The sequence below is a fragment of the Sitodiplosis mosellana genome, unplaced genomic scaffold, assembly GCF_009176505.1.
Source record: "Sitodiplosis mosellana isolate CC-2019 unplaced genomic scaffold, AAFC_SMos_1.0 Smas_scaffold_2, whole genome shotgun sequence".
NCBI lineage: Eukaryota > Metazoa > Arthropoda > Insecta > Diptera > Cecidomyiidae > Sitodiplosis > Sitodiplosis mosellana.
This window is the reverse complement of record NW_022595245.1, coordinates 173,971-179,228: the sequence shown is the minus strand read 5'-3', so window position 1 is coordinate 179,228 and position 5,258 is coordinate 173,971.

Here is a 5,258-nt window from a genome sequence, read left to right as displayed (position 1 = left end):
CTCTGTGATTTTTTATCTGTTTCTTTTTTTTTATTTGTGGTGACACGAAACGTGGGAAGATCCTATGCATTCGGTTGAGAGATAAGCGGAAACTTAGACGAAAGAACTCCTATTAATTTTTTTACAACTCACGATTAATTTAGAGTCTACAATTGTAAGGCCAATGAACGGAAACGGTGTTGGCCAAATTAAACGAATAATGTCAACGTTTTTTCCTAATTTGCAATTGAATACGATTCAACCCACTTTCATATGTGTCAAGTGTAAAAAGTGTCTATTTTATTATTAGTATTATGATGATTAGCCTGTACGAATAGTGGTACGTTTTTCGATAGAAATACGCAGAAAATGATTATATACGCAAGATCGATTATTTTCAAAGAACTTGAATGATTGGCAATTTTGAATGGACAAGGATTCTCTTGCAAACACACACAAGCACACGTGTGCAGAGGACAAAAACTAAAACCATGAACAGAAATTCAACCAATTTCTGGAAAATAAATTCAAATATTGTACATGATCACTTTTCTTTCCTAACAAACAACGGAAACAGTTAAGGTTTTGTGTGCATTAAACGTTTTTTGCTATAGATTAAAAGAAACATAAATTGCGATAGATACAACTAAAATAACTCTTACTATGACGAGTTATGTTCGAAACGATTTGCAAAAGATTCCGATTTGAAGGAAAATTTAGAGGGGAAAAATTTCATCGAATTTCAACGGCACATTTCACAAAGTTGATTGCTTTTTTCGAAATAAATGAAGATTTTTTATTCTAGACATCTTTGTTGCATTTTTTTTTAATTCAAAGAAAAATGGCAAAATTAGAAATATTTCTGAATTTTTAAAAACATGTTCACGGCAACTAAAAATTAAAATGAAGCAAAAAATAAAAAAATAAAATAAAAAAAGGGAATGGAAAAAAGTAAACAAAGGCAAATGAAAGAAAAAGCCATCATCAATTTTTGTGATTTATGTGAACTTTTGTGAAATGGTCGCCGAAATGTGTTCTAAAAATCTGTTTTTTTTTATCCTAGGATTTCAAAACTAATCTAAAGACTCTTAGTAAAGAAAAGTCCAATGAACAATTTTGAAAAATTCCTTCAAGTACCCATATTGCTATATCGTATTCCATTTGCCCTAATCCTAAATTTCAATTCAAATTCTCGTCAATTTCGCTTTCCTCGTTCCTTTCCAACTTTCCGCACCGAATCTTTTGATAATGAAGTAATAGTTGTTTTTGTTTCTTCCCCCATTGAAATACTCATGTATGTACTGGATATTTGCTAAACGTTTGTTTAATGTGTATGCCTTTTTTATGTGTCGCCATTTGTACGAAGTTTTTAGATTTTAAAATCGTCTTTAGGTTTTGATTAGTTGGTCTTCGTTATATTGAGAAAAGTGAAAAAAAAAAATCAAAATCCAAACCGATATGAAATGATTGCATCCATCCAAATGAGACAATTTTTATTTTCAAAAAAAAAAAAATTATGAACGTTAAAGAGTTTAATTTCATATAAATAAATTGGAAATAAAAAGGGAATAATTGAGCGAGCATAAATTAAAATCGTATTGTATTTTGATGAATTGAAAATTAGTAATTCAATCAAGTTAAATAGAGGAAATTGATGATTTTCAAGATGAAATCTTGATTCGGAATAGAAATCAGCAATGAATTTGGAAAAATGACAACACATTTTCAATAATCGGAAATTAATTGAAACCCAATTTTCAATAGATTATTCAGTTCGTACCAAACCATTTGGAAGCGAAAAATTTTTAGGCAAACCATTCAAAATCTAATCACAACAGAACAAATTAATAAGACGCTGTTATTTGAAATATAAAAAAACACTCAATACTTATTTATGCATTAGCCAATTTAAAACAAAACATTTTAAGGAAAAAAAAACAAAAATTCCACTTTGAATCCAATATATGCACAAACAACAACAACAACAAAAATAGGCACGTCGCTTTGTCAAAATGAAAATAATCAGAATAACATGATGGAAACAGCAACAAATATATTCAGCTGATTGTTCTTTAGTATAAAACCGCATTGATACATTAACAATGACGACAAATAATCAATATTAATCTATAGTGAGAAAAGAAAAAAAGAAAATAAAATCCATAAGAGAAAAATCAAAGGATATATTTAAATTATGAATTTGAAATAAAATGGAAAAATCAAATATACATCAAAATCGAATTTTGGTTTTCTTTTATGCGTTCCCCGTTTTAGATGTGATTTGCTCTTTGGATGTACACTTTGACGATGGAGAAGTAAAAAGATAAACACAAATCACAATCCCTTTGCTGATTTGATTTTAATCAACTTAAAAACGAACTTGTTAACATTTCGAATGAGATTGCACTCGAAAATCGCTTGCCTTGGGATGAAAGGGCAACATTGATTGAACTCTGTGTTGGAATCGTATCTCATTTGCTCGTTCGCCCGGTTGTACTTTAAACATGGCCTCTGGAAATGAGGATAAGCTTTTGTGCCCAAATAAATATGTATTTTATTTATAATTTATACATTTGACAAACACATCAGCCCGGCATTCCAAATGGATGATATAAATTTCTGCCTCCTATCAATTCCATCCGTTCATTCGTTGTCGAATCCATTGTTTGTGTTTGAAAATGTCATAATCACACCGAAAGCTTTGCTGTTTACATTTAGTAAACATTCAATCCTTTTTCGGTCGGTTTGGTTTTCCACACACACATACACATTCGGGATGGCGCATACACGCATTTTCGTGAAACGCTGATTTCGAGGGCCGAACGATGAGCTATAGGCATCTACGACGACCCACGCTAAGTGCCATCATCGAATGCAATCACGGTTCAGTAGCACGCCATGTTGGCAAATCTGGCTTTTCAAGTTCGTGATATTTCGTTAAAACAAATACAAATGGACGAACGTTACAAATATTGACGAAAAATCAAAAATCATGATTACAAAACATCACTTTGATTGAACTCGTTCCTTTTCCCCTTCCTCGCTTTGGAAGCAGAAGAAAGTTTTGTTGATGTTTTTTCTTCGATTTTCGATTTTTTTTTCTTCAAAGAAATTCTCCTTTTGAAGGATTTGTTCGTATCAATCGCTTTTCTATTGAATATTAAATACAAATACGAATGATGCTCCTATTTGAAAGAAATACGATTACTGCTGACACATTTTCCTTGTTGTATCCAATTTAAAAAGGGAACAAGAGAGAAAGGGGCGAGATTATGACATCTTTTCCATGACATATGATAAATTTTTTACGATTTCCAACAAAAGCACCAACAGTGATAACAATACTTGCATCCATTAGGTTAAATTGATTCAATTGGAAGACCTCAAATAAAAAAATATCACCCAAACAAATTGATTGATGATTTCTCAATTTCACTTCAAAAGAAATACACTCTTTTATCCAATGATGAGATCGAAAAAAGAACACGATGACAAATTCGAAATGACACGAATTCGAAGAAAAGCGAAACGTGTTTGCGCTCTCAATTAACTCACACCAAGTGCACACAAATTGATGCTGTAGGCACAAATCAAGTGCCAGCATAAATTTCAAATGATTCCATTTTAAATGGCGACAAATACGGTGGTACCTCCTCTCTCCGTAAGCGAATCTGTTTATTTTTCTATTTTTACGCTGCCTGCAAATTGACGAATGCTTAAATGAGAGAGAGAGAGAGAGAGAGAGAGAGAGAGAAAGGTGAAGCAAGAGAGTTCAAGAAATTTTCAATTTAACGCAAAAATTACCAGTGGTACCGCGTTAACGTTCGTTGACATACACCAAAATTAACATTCAAATCCCGGTTCGGGTGTATTTATAAAGTGAGAACACGTGCACAGTCAAAGCCACGTAAAATCATTTAAATAAATTTTGGAATGAGTTGAACAGCGCGCAAATATTTTTCGCATAGATTTTTTCCAAGGAAAGGTAAGTTTGCCAAAACCACCCCACGCATCAAAATATTACCCATTAACAGCTTTATTCATCCACTTCAACTCGTACAAAAGCAGAAAAAATTGGTGTTTTGTTTGGTTAGCTGCGCTTTTCATTTGAACGCCGCCACACAGAGATTAGCTGGTGTAATGTTTTGCTAAGGTCACGTGAACGGCATACGTGTGCCGTGCCGATCATCCAATTCGTTAAATCCATTTAGAAAGCATTTATCGAATTTTAGTTGTTTCTGTTGCTGTTGCGGCTGCTGCTGCTGCTGTTTTTGTTGTATGTGTCGTGATTTGAGCACATTAAAATGAATTGAATTTGAATGGTTTTATGATGTATGCAACGAAACGGCTGAACAGAGAAAAAAAAGAGTAAACAAAATGTGCATGCATCTGTGGAAAGAAAACATTTCTTCTATTTAATCACAATGGTTTCAGTTGAAAGCAACGTGTGATAACAATAATTGGTTAATAGATGCGACCCAAATGCAAACAAAAATGCGAACATCACAGCGAGAAACGTATAGAGAACGAGAGAGATAGAACGCAGAACGGAAGAGCCGAGAGAAAAAAAGCAGCTAAATTTTCGAAGTGGCGAGATTTCCATTTCGTGACACAGCAAAATTAAGTGATTTGATGTGGCATACGCAGTGTGATATGTGTATGGGATGTGCAGAGGATAGCACATTTTCACCGTTGCTTTGGCAAGCGATTTTTGTTTGGCGCTCGTAATTTATATGTTTGCCTTTCGATTACGCTTTTTCTACCGCAATTGATGTGTCGCGTCGCAATGGCAATGGCATCCATTGCATTCTTATTTTCTCAACGTTTTGCTGCTGCTCACTTTGCCACATTAATTGATGTGTATTCAGCGAGAAAAGCGAATTAGACTTTGTTTACACACACACACTCATACATTTTTTGTTGCCAAACAGGATTGTGTCCCGCTTTTTTTTCACGCGATGCTCTTTTCTTTCGAACAAAAAGGACGACGTGACATGAAAGGAGTAATGTTCAAGCAGATCCTTTTTTTTCATGGTGTGAAAAAACGAATTCGATACACTCCTTGACAGAATTAAAATTTAATGGATTTTTTGTCTCGCGCGACACACAGCTTTTGAAATGTTTATGCAGAGACAATAAAATGATGAAAGCATTTTTATTGATTTAATTTTTTTCACTCATTCCGATGAGGGTTTTTTAAGCTTTTCACAAAGGACAATTGACGGCCTGAGAAGAAAAACCTTTCCTACAAAACCTGTGCGCAGAACACAAACACAGAA